This window comes from Branchiostoma floridae, chromosome 10, assembly GCF_000003815.2.
Source record: "Branchiostoma floridae strain S238N-H82 chromosome 10, Bfl_VNyyK, whole genome shotgun sequence".
In the NCBI taxonomy this organism is placed as follows: Eukaryota; Metazoa; Chordata; class Leptocardii; order Amphioxiformes; family Branchiostomatidae; genus Branchiostoma; species Branchiostoma floridae.
Window position 1 is genome coordinate 2380446 of NC_049988.1, and position 17988 is coordinate 2398433.

At 43.9% G+C, this 17988-nt stretch overlaps 1 long non-coding RNA gene across 1 annotated transcript; it reads right to left on the reverse strand.

Annotated features, from left to right (window-relative positions):
* Positions 1–230: 230 nt before the first annotated feature.
* LOC118423723 lies at positions 231–7214 on the reverse strand. Its single transcript, XR_004832103.1, has 2 exons — positions 6774–7214; positions 231–1052 (listed from the first exon to the last, which is right to left on the reverse strand). It is a non-coding gene; the product is annotated as an uncharacterized LOC118423723 (long non-coding RNA).
* Positions 7215–17988: the final 10774 nt, after the last annotated feature.

Below are 17988 nucleotides of genomic sequence, written 5' to 3' on the forward strand. Positions count from 1 at the left end.
CCTTCAGCGCGCCGTCGGTCGCAGCTAGCGCGGCTAAAAGCCGCCAGCTGCAGCGCGGTTAAAAGCCGCCGTATCACAGCGCAGCGCGGCCAACAGCCTTGTAACGTCGGCGCGGCTAAAAGCCTCGTGCCACCAGAACGGCTAAACGTTAATAACGGCCCTGTTCCTAGGAGCGATTCTCTATAAAAGAATGAGATGATTCAATAACGTGTTCTCACAAAAGTCAGCGGTCCTATCAAAGTTTTTAGTTTTGTATTCAACTGATATGCTACAATGAATGTCAACATATTGACAATATTACTATTACACTACATTAATAGCATCATGAAAAGCGTCACACTACACTGAAGAAGTCAATGTTGTACTTTCTTGGACACTGGACACGCGTATGTAGAAAGTAATATTTCCCGCAATCAGATTTAGACATTTAAATAGAAATGCAATTTTGGAAAACCTTCCTCCTGAGAACCGGACGAAGGTCTTTCCCAATTGTGTTACCCCACATTTGACAACACAGGTGTACTTGAAAAAAGAGATAGGAATATCATTATTACCACACACCATAGTCTTGTTTCAGTCTGTCACGTCAAGCAACTGAATTATTTTATGCTCCAATCACCAATCCAGGCAAGACATTTCGTAGTGGAATAAGTAATACATCATTAAATCCCATGGCCTGTTTCACGGCGTTCCAGGCCCTCTCTATCTCTGCTACTAGCCTCTACCAGGCTCCGCGGATCGGTGGCCTAAGTGTAGAAAGTGGACAAATAGAGTCTATAGTACACTAGGGGAGTCAGCCGGCCAGTGGAGTACGTGTCTTATCTTGTGACAAATGCACAGCGACGATCTCCTCATACTTGGCAGTGTATTCTTCGAGAGGATTGTTCTCAATCGACTCCCTCACATACACCCCGTCGTTGTTTGGCACGGAGTTTCAGGCGCTGTTTGTCCTGGTAGGTGGTGATGACCTTCACAAACTAGGGTACCATCTGTTGACCATCGTTGGGCCCTGCCGGGACGACCGTGAAGTCGTCTGTCTTGTACAAGGGGTCCTGTAAACAAAGTGTTAAAGGGCTATTAGGAAGGTGGAATGGCATTTGTGTCATGTGTTGGGCGACAGTGAAGAATAAAACATGTCTACAAAATAGATAGGAAATTCATGTGATTGAAAAAAAAATGTTGGATGTATTTGGTCTCTTCAGGTGAATCAGCGTGTAACAGATATGAACCACTATTCTCTTAGGAATGGTTGGGTCCTAGTGATTAGTAGTGGCAGGAAATCTCGGCCATTATAAATCCCAGCTACCCAACCTCTGCTTGGAGAATATGTACCGCCAATTTTTTTGTGGTAGCGTATCTGTTGTGGTTGGTAACAAGCGTTTTAGGAATTGCCGACAGGGTCGGAAGAAGGTGTTGATTGATAGGTTTGAGAAACAGCCACTCTACTATACTAATACGTCCCCGAATGGTCGGTGTCTTTTTCTTGACATTTCAAGTTATACTAAGGTTTAAAGCTGATTTTACAATTTAGTACATCCTGATGCACGCAGTTATAATGGGTTAGTATGCTAAAGGTCGCTACACTTACGGCCAATACCATGTCACCGACCGGTCTATGGCATATCCGTCTAACTAAAGCGTATTGTATGTAATCTTAACTTTTCGCGGGACGACAAGGCTTTTTATAAAGTCTTTAAATGTCCATTAGCGTCTTGAATTCACACAGAAAGGGACACACGTCTCGGCGTGTGTAACGGCCATTAACAGCAGATTATCACCTAATTAAATTGATTGTAAAGTATGTGTGGATTAACATCCAGATGGCCGGTCCTGTGCCCGTTGTGTGGGGCACTGTAAACCCTTCAAATTGGTCTGTTGTATCAAAAGCTCCTTGGTTGTATAGATGATATTTTTCGGGATACAAATTAAACCTACTTTTGGCTAATTTACCTCATCTGTCTTTTCTTCTTCTTATCCCGACTATCGTTTACGAGAAAGTGTGACGGACGTCGGCTATGCAAGGACAATCATACAAAACGTTGTACATCACACACATAGGAGCCTGATACAAAAAGTTTGAAGACTATCCCATCTTGGGATACAGACGTTGAAAGTAGGTCAAAGTAAAATGGTAGCGCCGAACCTTTTGTATGACTAACATTCTGAGAGTCGAGACTCTTAGGATACAGAGTTTTGGGCACTTTTCAAGGAACACTATGCTATCTAGAGAGACTATTTTATACATGGACGGATTACTACAGAATGACCCACATATAATAAAGAAACGCGTTGGCTGGCAGTTTTGCTGAGGTTTTGTGCACTCAAATTTCGTCTACTTAAAAGTAATCATGAAAAGTCAAAGTATCATATTGATACCAGGAACATCCGGTACCTGTTCCTCCTGTCAGTATCCCACCCCACCTCCCCTGTGCACAAGTGGAAGGATCATCAGGGGTATTCAAAAGTCGATCGCTGCAATTCTCGTCCTGCGTGCAGCCTTCAACTCATTGTAAATTTGACAACACAAACTTGTTTCAAGCATAGACTATCTATTCTCTAATGAATTATGCTCTTGGAATGTACCCGCGATAGTACATGCAATAGGTATGCACCTTGCACGGCAGCAAAAAGATGTTAGCAAATTGAGTTGGGAAACTGCAGTTTATTTATTGTAAGTAATTCTAATCTATCAGTTCTGTTTCCGTTTTTGTTTAAAAAGATTTTCTGTCATATATGGTTTTATATGGCAATGGCATTCTGGAACTGGAGTGTTTGCCTGTGTGTGTGTGTGTGGAGACAGGACCTGTATAGGCTCAGATATTGTGTTAAGAAACTTGGGGTGTTTTACCACAACAGGAACACCTGAAACACGTGCTTATCATTTCCAAAGCTCAATGTACGTTTCAACCGAAAAGTTTATAGGGTTTTATATAGTTGGACACCGTTTGCCCTTGGATAATGACTCCCCCCTCCATATATCTGCTTGGACATAACGAAAGCACTGGCGATTAGGCCCGATTTACACTTGTTTCTTGAATCTGTAGTACTACACATCGTAGTCTACTACTGTAGTAGACTACAGATTCGCGTCCGGTTTACACTCACCGACAGAGAGCATAGCGGGACACCTGCTGTTCTTTGATTACGGAGAAACTGTAGTGACTGAATGTGACCTTTGACACTTGGCGGGCCCGGGAATCTTATATTTGTGAAAAAAGGTTTTTTTTCTAATACAAGGCACTCTGAAAAATAGGCCATGACAATAGAAAATAGTACATTGACCGCAGGTGACCCAAATAAAACACGCGTACGTTTCGAATTACACCAGATCGAACAGCATCAATTTTTTGGTCTTCTTCACTCTTCCTGTTGTGTCAAAAGTGCCAATTTTGACCACCGGACGGATCAAAATGACGGGAGAGGCGGAGGTCATTATGTTCATATTGCAGTGTTACCCAGGTTTTCAACCAGACACGCCAAGAACGTATGCAGCGCAGGAGGCGACTGACGCGGTTGGCGTCAGTCAGCTGTAGTCTACTACAGTTTCTGTTTACACCCTGTTCGAATTCTCATAGAACGTCCGCTGAACTGTAGTACTACAGCCTCGGAGGGTGTAGTAGACTACAGTAGTAGACTACACTTCATTTCTGTTTACACCCAGAAAAAATCTGTAGGCTACTACAGTAGTAGACTACGATCTGTAGTACTACAGATAAAACTACAAGTGTAAATCGTGCCTTAGTGACACCGGCCCCCCGCTCCCGCTGAGATGTAGATATGCATCACTGCATTTGCCCCGGGTTTGAGGATAGGGTCACATTACTGCTCGCCCTCCAAACCTTTTGGTGTTACTCAACTACGGTTGTCAAAGAGATGGGAACAAAGAAAGTGGGGAAAGCGGTATACGATAAGAAAGTCATTTTTTCGCAACAATCTCTACTTGGAGATTGAGAGTGATACATTGGCTCTACCCTGGGAGCCAGACAGGACCGGGTAGCAAGCGAAGTTTGTTAGCAAGTTTTGTTCGGGGAGCCAAGGCAGCCAGCCCGACAATCTCACATTAGCACCCGGGGGGAGTTTAAGCCCGAAGGAGTTATCGCTGAAGGGTAGGTCCTAGCTGCCCGATCCCGGATGGCCTCCAGGGTACATTGGCTCTATTGAAAAACAAGGACTTACATGTAACTCGTGTGACTAGGTGAATTTTGCTGCAGACGAAAGCAGCTACTCTCCATGTAGATGTTGTTGGAGGAAACGTGTGACTTTCTTATCTAGTTATTATATGCCGCGTTTTTTGTTCGCATTCCTTCAGTTTTCCCCGATGGCCGACAACATCTGCGCGGCTGATTTACGGGTTGCAAAATTGTCATCATTATCTGTCGACGACGGGGTTATACCGCCCCTCACGGGGTGACATACCCTTAAGCTAAACACAAGAAGTGGACTACCGTTCGGGTGAATGATGGTATGGTAGGATAAAACCCGGGCCTTTAGGTCCTAAACTAAATAAACATGCTGTCGATTATGCCACACGATCCGATGCAAAAGATATTTATAAAATGAATAATATCACAGTATGTCCCCTGAGACACTACTGTCCAAGCAGAAGTTACTCTGTGGATTTTGTTACATGTTATAGCTAATTACGTTAGCTAATTGCTTTATGTTTTCTTCATGTTCACTGACACGCCTAAAGGCACGTCAAAAACACGCCGAACCTCTGCTCGGAGAATACCTAACCTATCAACACCAACCGTTTCGACGGATCATTGATGTCGGTGGGAATGCAAGCCGAAACACATACCATATGTAGATCGTAATCTTCACCAGCTTGAGACAGGAATACAGGAGGCTGATCACAACGTTACTGACCATTCCACATGCTCGGCCTTGCATTGACTCTAACTGAGTCTAAGCAGATGTAAGAATCCGTCAAATTCTAACTTCTTGGTGTTTAAGTAACGTTACGTTGTTTTTTTAGTCTTGTTTTGTTTTTGTCTTCTGATGTAGAAGAAGACGAATCGTTAAGATACAAGAGTACGAAATTGATTTTGAGCTAGATTTTGCGAACGGCGAAAGTATTTAAAGCACAAAGAGGATGCTGTAGCGGGATCAAGAACTCCACGAAATCATCTTTCGGAAGTGACGTAAAACGGGGGTCCCGTGTTCGAGGAGATACTCTCAAAGCAAAGGTTAATAGGCTCCAGCTGTTTTTTTAAACGTTTTTTAGTCGTTTTTATCGGGCTTTCTATTTTGTATTGTATCTCGCATTGTCAAATCCTAACTTAGGTTTTGACAGTAGAGTTTTGACAATACAAGATACAATACAAAATAGAAAGTTTGAGCCGGAACAGCCGGAGCCCTAACCTCTGTTTGAAGATTAAGAGGAGGCGCCTCGAGCACGTATCAGCATCATTACTCACACTTTGGGGACCTACTGGCTGCAAGTAATACACCAGATTAATTATGGGCCAGAATGCTTACATCTGCTTGGACTAATTTGCTGATGTAAGGATGTCCCATTGGCAAAGTTTATCATCTGTTTTTACAAGACTCAGTTCCATTTTTAATTAAAGGGTTTACAACGCTTTGGAGACGGAGAAAGCAGACAAATTAAAACAACTCCGAGAGATCCGATTCCTTACATATGTAACATACTGGCTGAGCAGATGTGGTGGGAGAGGCTCAGAGGAAACCACGTACACGGTGTGTTGAATGATATTTCCCTCCCAGGCTAGACACTCCTACACATACATACATACATCCTTGTACTTGGAGATCACAGTTGGCTGGGTGAGCTCGCCCACTGAAAGACTCTACCCCGCCAGGCTAATATGCTATTTCGTATCCTTTCATTTACTAGGAAAGCTACTCTCCAAGCAGAGGTTGAGTCGCGTGGATATAGTAGTATTTTTTCCGACTACTATATCTACGCGACTCAACCTCTGCTTGGAGAGTATAGGGAAGCTACTTCACTGGGCCCAGCAAATATAGTAACCCAGCAAATCCAGTATACTGCAAAGCTTTATGATAGATATCCTGGAAGCCAGATTGTTTTCAGGGCCAACACTGACAAACTCCTGTTTTCTATGACCGACATGTCACAAAGGAAATTCTACAACAGCCGCCCTAAGTGTCCTAGGTTACGCCTTGAGTTACGGAACCGCCTGGGGTTCAGTGATAACTGTCCAAGTAGAGGTTTGTGTAGAAGATTGTGTTTTCTGGTGGGGAGACTCCGAGTGTGGACATATATATCCCGCCTGTCGGGGTGTAAACAGGGTCAGCTGGGGGTTTTAAAATTACCTTTGGGGTATGTTCACTATGAAAACAGCCTGGGAGATCGGCTTCTACCATGCCAGTAAACAAACATAGGCACCAACAAAGATCAACAAACAGTATACGAGTTTCACGACTTCCAGACTGTTACAAGCCAGCTCCCCGGCTTCGGGGCCGTAGAACGACAAGCCGCTTATGGTCGGCTGGTTAATGTCCAAGCAGATCCTATGGTGCCATAAGATAGTAATCTGTAGTTTAATATATACATTTGGGGAAACGGGTGTGGTGAGGGGTAAATATTATATCCTTGTTCCCTGTATATCAATTCCACAAGGTACGAATTAGGTTTCGGCGTTTGTGTGTTTGTGTGTGTGTTTTTCATGCCTTTTGGGGTTCCTGTTCGAGACTCGGGAACTATATTACGGCTGGATACCAGGCTAATAATTCCAGGTTACAAAAACATAATAATTAAATACTACCATGACTATAACCCTACTAACCTTTGATAAGAGAGCCAGTAGCGTTCCATGTGGAGACATCCGGTGACCGCCATGTGTTCGAGACATCCATGATGCACGCGGGTTTCCACGCGATTATCGTGTCCAGCGAAACTTCCGACCGCGCGCGACGACTGAATTCTCTACACTGTCCGCGGAGTTGGAACATATATTCGATGACGCTGATGTACCATCCAAAAACAAGTTGACGAATGGCACAAGTCTATGTGAAGGAAAAGTCTGTAGACAGCATAAGTTGAAGACGTGAGCTAAGTGCGCTGACCAGAACGGGTGAATGTGATAAATAGAAACAGATACGGCCTGACAAGGGTCGTTCTTCCCTACCAGGACAGATTCTGTTCCGCACCCTTGTGTAACATAGTAGATTGGGCCACAGCAAGTAAATTGTATGGATGACATCGAGCAGAAAAGTCAGATAGGGCGATAGGGAAAAATTGTGCGATGGGGCGACATTTCAAAATAGACACCATAAACGTTGTAACAAAGACTAAATGGACATTTAAACTTCGTATCACAGCCAACAAGGCATTCATTTCTGTATACAAAACGGGATTGAACTGTTGTAGTAAAAGTGACACTAGTGTGGTAGACTGACAACTACACTCATATAGCTTCGTATTAATTGGTGCCACTTTTACGAGTCGACTATCAAACTTGTTTAACTTCTACAACTACAGCCGTGGCATGGGTACGTCGCAATTGTCACTACTACTTAAGTAGAATCATTAGACTACAAAACGACACAACATACGTGCTAATTTTGTTAATTTTTTTTTGCCATATTGACCGTCTCCAAAGAAGAAAAACAAAACTTTTCTGAAATCAGGCGAAAATGAGCGCGTGGATGTCATCCATAAAATTTACTTGCTGTGGCCTTATCTTGTGAAAGAAGGGCTGAGCCCCGTAGAGACTCACAGTCATAACCGAACTCCCAGTGAGCACTAGAGACGGGCTGTGTTCTCCCGAGATGCCGCCACAACTGTGTCAACTGTGTTTGGACTATTTTAACTCCTCAGAGTCGGATAATGACCAGGAAACGCGCTGAAGTTTGGGCACTGGGTGTCCAACCTGTCAGTGGCTTTTCAAGAATTTCCAGAACCGTAAGGTAGGTTTACATGCTTGTTTTGAACATTCATATCTCACAAGGAAAATTACTCACGTTGCTATACTTGTAGGTTTGGGTATTAGGAAAATATATCCCATACATCAGATTTTCAGTGACTGGCGAGAGTAACAGATATCTCTACGCGGTGAATTGTATCAAGACCGGAGAGGCCTGGTGGCATTTCTCTGTGCCCGCCCAGTATAATTTTTTTTCGGTCCACAGATCAACAACGAGAGCCTTTTTGGAATCCATGTACAAATTCCCGTTCTCGGAGTAACGCCACCGAAAGTTGTCAAACCTCTTAGGATACATTATATTATGGCATTCATCCCATGTTTATTAGACGATAGACGATTGAAAAACTCAAGACCAGAAAACAAGAACAAGAAACTAGAATATGCCGGGTTCTGAAGTGGATGCAGGGTCGGACATATGGTTTGGTCGTTACATGTATAATGGCGTGATCCCTGAGTCTCTTGTTTCCCAAGACTGGTGTTGATAACGATCTATGGTATGTGTTATGGCTTGCACTCGGACCGCCATCGTTGACCCAGAGAATTGTAACAGTGGGATTCAAGTACTCTTCAAGCAGAGGTTAGGCTGCGGCTGTGTTTTTTTCGGGCTTTCTATTTTGTATTTTATTTTGCCTAGGCTTTGACACGACTTTGACACAGCAAAATAAAATACAAAATAGAAAGCCCGATAAAAACGACTAAAAACGTTAAAAAACAGCCACAGCCTAACCTCTGCTTGGAGAGTAGGGTTCAACCACCGCCAACCGACTATGCCTAACGCCTGTCATGCTTTTGGCCGAATCGGTTGGGTGCTTGGTTTTGGGAGCTTGGCTGGCCGGATCCGGCGTAGCCTGGTTACCAAACCCCAGCCCGATCTCAGGTATCTATCGTGCCACCACGAAAGATATTTGAGGTTGGGGTATGGTATCCAGGCTAGATCCTTCGTAGGGATTCGAATTTCGGGAGCGACCTTGGAGTAGAAACATTCCCATGATTCTGACCTCCGCGGTGCAGTTATGCAGACACATTATCCCTAATTCCAAGTAGAAACATCTGAGATTAGGACTGGACCGTCGCCCCCAGTAGACTCTCTTCTTTTGTGTAGGCGAATAACTTAACGGACAGCAAGGAGAAGTTTGTTTTAACTATGATTTCAATTTAGTGTATATTTCATTTCCTGTGCTGCTAAACAACACAAACCTGAGCGCGAGCGATAAACGTCTTACAACTACAAGCAACTATTCTCCAAGCAGAGGTTGGGTAGCGGGGATCAGTATTGGCCAGGATTTTAACTTGCTTGGACCCCCCGCTGGCCGATGAAAATCCAGGCCACTGTCAATGTAGACACACGACGTATTCCATGTAATAATGTCGAATCACTGCATTTAGCCCACATGGGCATGAACATGCAAATAATGATCTCTGTCACTATCCCCGCTACCGAACCTCTGCTTGGAGACAAGCGACCTTTTCCTCAAATCCGGGACAAATGCAGTGGTGCATGTCTCCACCCCAGCAGGACATGGAGGCCGGGTCACAGGGGCAAATCAGCCTTCTTCACGGCTTCTATGCGCGTGTTTCTTGGGGAGGTAACACGATCTTTCGACATACTACTAGTAATACCTACCCGACATAAGACTCTACTAAGGCCATGTTGATTTGATTATATGGATGACATCCTCTGGGAACTCCAAAACTGATGCGAGCGAGCGAATAAAAAAAAAAAGTTTGGCCCCACCAAAAAAGTTGCCTTCAGTATGAAATCAAAGTGGCCAGGAAGGTTGAACATAGGACTAAACACACATAGTATGGTATACCAGCAGTTAGGTGTAGGGACCAGTACATCATACGGGTGCAAGACATTTTTTTTTTCTTCTTGGACCAATCCAAAAAAAAAAAACAGACCTGAAAAAAAAAAACAGAGGAACAGGTTTCGCCAATTACAAAATGGACACACTATGTCGGCAGCCATTTTGGGTCTTACCGGGGGGCCAAGAAGACAACAAGAGCGAAGTCAAGTAGAGTTTATAGTCAATTGTACCAAGTTTCTACAGTCAAAGGTACAGAGACAGTTAGCCTTTATTACATGGAGATGGGATTTTAAAATGCAGTGGGAGTCCAATAATCCACCGAACAGATTCCTTTGAAGCAAAATTGACCAATTACCATTGTATCGAGTATTGCCAGTTCTCATGTTTCCACAGACAATCAGGTCCAGGTTCTGGTCCGGACCTGGAAATATTCCTTTGGACCTGAATTTTCTGTACTGGTTCCTCCCCCAACCAACAATAGATTTTTTTTCTTTCTGTCCTTTCACATCTTATTCTTTGACTTTAGATTCATTTTGGCATTCTATGGCATTAGTTATCTGTTTACTGATACTTTTTTTTCAATCTACGGAATATTTGTGCTCATTTTACAGCTGTTTTGCACAATTTATTCTGTGGTCGAAAACTTTTTTTGGGGGGAAATGGCCAAAAATTGGTGCGAGCGCGGATGTCATCCATATAATCAAAGCAACATGGCCTAAGACAAGATATATAGCAAATCAAGGCCCCCTCCCCTTTAAATATAACAATAGAGGCCAAAGGCGTAGAAAGGCTGTGAAGGAGGGAAGACGTCGCCAGTGATTTCACTCCTTGGAGATAGCGCCCCCTCCCCTCAACAATAAAGACCAAAGGCGTAGAAAGGCTGTGAAGGAGGTAAGAAGTCGTCAGTGATTTCTACCGTGGCCGATATCAACAATGTCCAACACACTTACTTTTCTGCTCAAGACACTTACTCTTCTGCTCAACACACTTACTTTTCTGCTCAAGACACTTACTTTTCTGCTCAACACACATACTTTTCTGCTCAACACACTTACTTTTCTGCTCAACACACTTACTTTTTTCTGCAGGAGACACTTACTTTTTTCTGCGCGAGCCACTTACTCTTCTGCGCGAGCCACTTACTCTTTTGCGCTGCACTTACTCTTCTGCGCTGCACTTACTTACTTTTCCTGTGGTGCGCACCCCTCCCTTTATCAATGGATGGTCCCTGAATCAGGCCAAAGGTCACAAAGACCGCATAAAATGTAGTATTGACAGCATGTCAATCCTAAATTATCCTCCTTCGGATGACCCTATGAAATTACCCTTACCCTAGCGCGTTTTTTTGGATTCAATTTAATTCTTTTTGGTCTTTAGTATAGCATTTTGACAATGCAGATCGATGACGACAAGTCTCGATTTGATCATCACAACATCGCATTTTGTTGCCATCACAACGTATTGTCAACTTTGAAAACATTCAGTTGAATGGTGGGTGGGCGTCTCTGACTTAGTCAATTTATTTGTTACTTAGTACACCCCTACCCCTTTGGAGACCCTTCTGTGTGGATTTGGTCACAAGAAATACCCGCTTCTGATTAACAATTAGATCCTGGGAGTGGCCTGACTATGTGGATTTGGTACTGCTCCGCCCACCTAGTAGGGTCTCCAAAGGGGTAGGGGTGTACTAAGTAACAAGTCCACTCCGTCCAAAGTTAGTCCGGATCCGGGTAGTAAAATTCTGGACAGAGGAGCTACCAAGGCCTATCTGCCTTCTTACTCCTATCTACAGAGGAGTTAAGAGCCTCTGCCTGGTTTAGGTAAACCCTGGTAAATAAAAGTTTAAAGCTGCGCGCCAGAAACGCGCGCAGAATATGTTTTTTCATAGGGTCATCCGAAGGAGGATAATTTAGGATTGACATGCGGTCAATACTACATTTTATGCGGTCTTTGTGACCTTTGGCCTGATTCAGGGACCATCCATTGATAAAGGGAGGGGTGCGCACCACAGGAAAAGTAAGTAAGTGCAGCGCAGAAGAGTAAGTGCAGCGCAAAAGAGTAAGTGGCTCGCGCAGAAGAGTAAGTGGCTCGCGCAGAAAAAAAGTAAGTGTCTCACGCAGAAAAAAGTAAGTGTGTTGAGCAGAAAAGTAAGTGTGTTGAGCAGAAAAGTAAGTGTGTTGAGCAGAAAAGTAAGTGTGTTGAGCAGAAAAGTAAGTGTGTTGAGCAGAAAAGTAAGTGTGTTGAGCAGAAAAGTAAGTGTGTTGCACATTGTTGATATCGGCCACGGTAGATTTCACTCCTTGGAGATGGTAACCTCCTTATGAGCGATATTTCGGGAGTGGGGGGCCGGTGTCACACTCACCGGAAGTACTCGCATGTGCTTTCGGAATGTCCAAGCAGATACATGGGAGGAAAAGTCATTATCCAAGGGCTAAACTAACCCCTACATTAAATATTTTCGTTTGAAACATACCGTTAACTTTGGAAATGATAAGCACGTGTTTCACGTGTTCCCTGTTGTGGTAAAACACCCGACGTTTCTGAACACAATATCAGGCTACACAGGTCCTGTCTCCACACACACAAACAAACACTCCAGTTCCAGAATTCCATCGCCATATAAATGAATAAAACCATATATGACAGAAGGTCATTTTGTCGTATTCTGTCCATGTATAAAGTAGTCTTAATAGATAGCAGAGTGTTCCTTGAACCTTGAATTCTACTCTTGAAATGTGCCAAAATCTCTGTATCCCAAGAGTCTCTACTCTTCAAACTTTCTGTGTACCTTCCTTCATATCTGATCGATAGTCACTCAACTGCTTCCGTTAGCTGAGACTCCACCATTAGCAAGAAATTGTGGCCGATGTCTGTCATATTTATAAGCAGGTTCGGCGCTGCTATTTTACTTTGACCTACTTTCAACGTCACTCAAGATGGGATGGTCTTCAAACAAATCTCCTTATGTGTGTGATAGTCACTTAGCTGCTTCGTAAATGTTATCCCGACTATCGGTATCGAGAAAGTGGCATATTACATTTAGAAGCGTGTCTGTATGGGGGTACTTGGATTTATAATCTACAACAGATACATTTGAAGCGTTTAGAGTAATCTCCAAGTAGATACTACGGTAGCGTAAGATAGTATCAAAAGCTGCCAGAGGAGTAAAGCCGGCTCAGGAGTGTGCTTTGTTACCGGGCAAATGGACACATTTTGGCTGACTACGCTCCTTGGCCAGTTTGGTACTATCTTATGCCATAGTAGGATCTGCTTTGAGATTAGGACCCCATTCACACTCAAAGACCCCATTCACACTCAGAAAAACGATTCGGATAAAACATTTATCCGAATAAAAAAAATTCTATCCGATCCAAAATTGCGTTCACACTCGTCTTCGGCAATCCGATTAGTGCGCCCTCAGTCTTATCCGAATGAAACATTAGGTTGAGGTCAAAGGGTAGCGTCATTTCTTACAGCTCAAAATGGCGGGAATCCACCAACTTTTGATGCTGTTGTTCCTCTGGAGAATGTTCTGTAGTCGTAGAAGGGAGCGCAATCGACGATCTTTGATCTCGAGAAGGTTTCACCGACAAAATCTTCTGCATATTTGGATAGCTGTAGTACAGCTCAGATGTACGCCACCAGAGCGACAGACAGAACGATCTGGGAGCGGGAGCGAAGCCATGATTGGTGGAACAACATTGTGCTTTGAACATTTTCAGACTCGGACTGGCAGAAAAACTTCTAATTGAGCAAACTCACCTTTGATAAGTTGCATCCTATCCACTTAAAGTGAATCCTATCCACTTGCGCGTTCACACTGCCGAATCGCACGAATCGAGACTCCCCGCGGCGCAGTTTTATCCACTTCCCGAAGTTCTATCTACCTCCCCGAGGTGGATCGCGAGGGATTCGAATTGATGAAATCCAAGTGATTTGGGAGCGTTCATACTGCTAAGTTTTATTCGGATCGGGTAGTTTTATTCGGATAACATGTTTTATTCGAATAGTTTTTCTGAGTGTGAATGGGGTCTCTATGGGGTCTAGGTTTACAGTACCGCACACTACGGGCACTGGACCGGCCATCAGGATGTTAATCCCAGACAATCAATTAATTAGGTGATAATCAGCTGTTAATGGCCGTTACACACGCCCAGGCGTATGTCCCTTTCTGTGCGATTTCAAGATGCTGGTAGACATTTGAAGCCTTTTAGAAAAGCCTTGTCAGCCCACAAAAAGTTAAGATTACAATACGCTTAAATTTTAAAGTTGGACGAATATGCCTTAGACCGGTCGGTGACATGTCATAGGCCGTTGCCAATAGCAGCAAACGATGAACGAAAAAAAACACCGTCAGTACCCACTGGGGTAGGCAACTTGTCATGTTTTCCCATCGTCTTATGTGCTGTGCTTGGAGCTCCCTGCTTGGAAATTGGTAAATTGACAGTGATGCAGGTAACGCTCATTAGAACCGACATGATCGACATGTTTTAATTTATATTAGGCAAGCCTTGTGACCCTACATGTAAATGTAGTGAGCTTTAGCATACTAACGCTTTATACCTGCGTAGATCAGGTGCTAAAATGTAAAATCAGCTTTAAAACGTTTTAGGAAAAGCGTCAGGAAAAAGGCACCAACCATTCGGGGATGTATTAGTATAGTAGAATAGCTGTTTCTCCAACCTATCAAGTGACTCACTCAAGACCCCCTCCCGTCTTGTCGGCAATTCCTAAAACGCTTGTTAGTTAATGTTACCAACCACAACTTTCACACAACAGACACGCTACCACGAAAAAGTAGGTGGTACATATTCTCAAAGCAGAGGTTGGGCAGGGATTTGAAGTGGCCGAGATTTTAATGGGGAGCCAAGAAGTAAAAAATTCCAGCCACTACTCAGTGACTCAACCTGAAGAGAAAAAATACATCCGACATTTTTTTTCAATCACATGAATTTCCTATCTATTTTGTAGACATGTTTTATTCTTCACTGTCGCCCAACACATGACACAAATGCCATTCCACCTTCCTAATAGCCCTTTAACACTTTGTTTACAGGACCCCTTGTACAAGACAGACGACTTCACGGTCGTCCCGGCAGGGTCCAACGATGGTACCTAGTTTGTGAAGGTCATCACCACCTACCAGGACAAACAGCGCCTGAAACTCCGTGCCAAACAACGATGGGGTGTATGTGAGGGAGTCGATTGAGAACAAGCCTCTCGAAGAATGCACTGCCAAGTATGAGGAGATCGTCGCTGTACATCTGTCACAAGATAAGACACGTACTCCACTGGCCGGCTGACTCCCCTAGTGTACTATAGACTCTATTTGTCCACTTTCTACAATTAGGTCACCGATCCGCGGAGCCTGGTAGAGGCTAGTAGCAGAGATAGAGAGGGCCTGGAACGCCGTGAAACAGGCCATGGGATTTAATGATGTATTACTTATTCCACTACGAAATGTCTTGCCTGGATTGGTGATTGGAGCATAAAATAATTCAGTTGCTTGACGTGACAGACTGAAACAAGACTATGGTGTGTGGTAATAATGATATTCCTATCTCTTTTTTCAAGTACACCTGTGTTGTCAAAATGTGGGGTAACACAATGAGGAAAGACCTACATCCGGTTCTCAGGAGGAAGGTTTTCCAAAATTGCATTTCTATTTGGATGTCTAAATCTCCTTGCGGGAAATACAACTTTCTACATACGCGTGTCCAGTGTCCAAGAAAGTACAACATTGACTTCTTCAGTGTAGTGTGACGCTTTTCATGATGCTACTAATGTAGTGTACTAGCAATACTGTCAATGTTGACATTCATTGTAGCATATCAGTTGAATACAAAACTAAAAACTTTGATAGGACCGCTGAATTTTGTGAGAACACGTTATTGAATCATCTCATTCTTTTATAGAGAATCGCTCCTAGGAACAGGGCCGTTATTAACGTTTAGCCGTACTGGTGGCACGAGGCTTTTAGCCGCGCCGACGTTACAAGGCTGTTGGCCGCGCTGCGCTGTGATACGGCGGCTTTTAACCGCGCTGCAGCTGGCGGCTTTTAGCCGAGCTAGCTGCGACCGACGGCGTGCTGAAGGCACCGGCGGCTTTTAGCCGCGCTGAAGGCACCGGTAGCTTTTAACCGCGCTGAAGGCACCGGCGGCTTTTAGCCGCGCTGAAGGCACCGGCGGCTTTTAACCGCGCTGAAGGCACCGGCGGCATTTAGCAGCGCTGAAGGCACCGGCGGCTTTTAACCGCGCTGAAGGTACCGGCGGCTTTTAGCCGCGCTGTGACCGGCGGCTTTTAACCGCGCTGAAGGCACCGGCGGCTTTTAGCCGCGCTGAAGGCACCGGCGGCTTTTAGCCGCGCTGAAGGCACCGGCGGCTTTTAGCCGCACTGAAGGCATCGGCGGCTTTTAGCCGCGCTGAAGGCACCGGCGGCTTTTAACCGCACTGTGTCGGGCGGATTTTAGCCGCGCTAAAGGCACCGGCGGCTTTTAACCGACCTGTGACCGGCGGATTGTAGCCGCGCTGATGACCATCGGCGGCTTTTAGCCGCGCTGATGGCGCTTTATTATAGCATACTCAGCAGCTTCACTTTACGCAGTCTGATACATTGTGGGTAATAGATTACATGTGGTAAGCGTAAGATAGAGAAGAAATGTTCACATGTTAGAAGCAATTCAAAACGTGACCGGCTAATTGAGCATCAATGACAATACATGTATTCATCCGGCATATTACAGTTTCACTGCAGTATGTGTTAATAGCAGATTGTAATTTATTGCCGTCGTGTCTGGGAGTTGTTTTGTTTATTGTTAACAATTACTGATCATTATAACAGAAATATGTATTAAGTCGATAAGGTAAAAAAAAAGAACAAAAGCAAATCATTGTAGAATCTAGATACAACATGTTTTTTCAAAGACGTATTTGAAAATTGATTAGGATGTACCTCCATCGACATTTTCATATGCATGAGATGCTGTCTTGCCATCAGTATCAGGGGTGTCTGCCTCTTTAGGATAAGCTCGGGGATGGTTATAATTGTCTGAAACAAAATGCGCAACTTAACATTGAGTATATCAGCAGCTTTTGTATGTGTGTACATGTGTGTGACAAAAACTGAAAATAACTTATTCGAACTTTGAGTCTAACCACCCCTTAGAGCACAAACTTAGCGTAGCCAGAACACTTTTACACCGTACCAATACTATTATCACAGACCCTATCAACAGACAAAAAGAAGCATCACACGTAACACAAGCACTTAAGCAGTGTGGGTACCCATCTTGGGCTATAAACAAAGCCGTGGTACCTAAATCCACTGCTCCCCGTGACCACAACCCGAACCCTGCCACACGACAGAACAACATAGGGTTGGTCGTCCTGCCCTACGGCTACGTTAATGCCAACGTCTCAGAAGGCCTCCGTATATGGTTTTCTCAGGCCACAATATACAAACCTGTCTTAGACTAACACAAACCCTATGACAGTCACTGGTGGCACCAAAAGACAAAACAAAGAAAGAGCACAAGTGTGGCGTAATATACCACATCCCGTGCCGTGTCAGGCCAAGAATCATACATTGGGGAAACTGAGCGCTCGCTAAAGACTAGGTTTTTGGAGCACAGGAGACCGAGCTCGGACTCGTCAGAGGTGTCGCAGCACATGACATAAGAGACATAAGTTTGTTTACTCATTTGCATACATTGTCTCATGTTATCATTTGGTTTTCTACACAAATCCATTATATTTATTCAAATCCATTCAGACTAACGTTAGGCACCTGCTAGTCACATACCAGTGTGGTCTATCTACCAATTACCCTGCCTATGATCTTGCAGTTACCATTAACTAGGACGTACGCAGAACTATTATTAAAAGTCTCCATGACAGGAACGTACATCCTTTCAGCATGGCAAAAAACAATTTCCTTATTCTTATGGTCACCTCCTCTAGTCAGAATCCACTATCGCTATGGCAATGATATTTGTACTGCTAGCCGTATCTTAAGAATCTGCATTATGTCTTTTTCCCCAGGACTATATCTTTGATACTGTATTTGTTATCGTATATTCAACTTAATGTGCAGAATGGCTTAACGTTAACAATTTAGAAACAAAACAAAGTAGACACTAAAACTGAAAAGTCAACAACAACAACAGCTAACCTGCCTTACTGGATGGAATAAAAAGACTTTCCTTAGCTGCCTGTCTATCATTTTCGATCAAATTGCTAATTATTACCTTCAGTTTGTTTAGCAGTAGA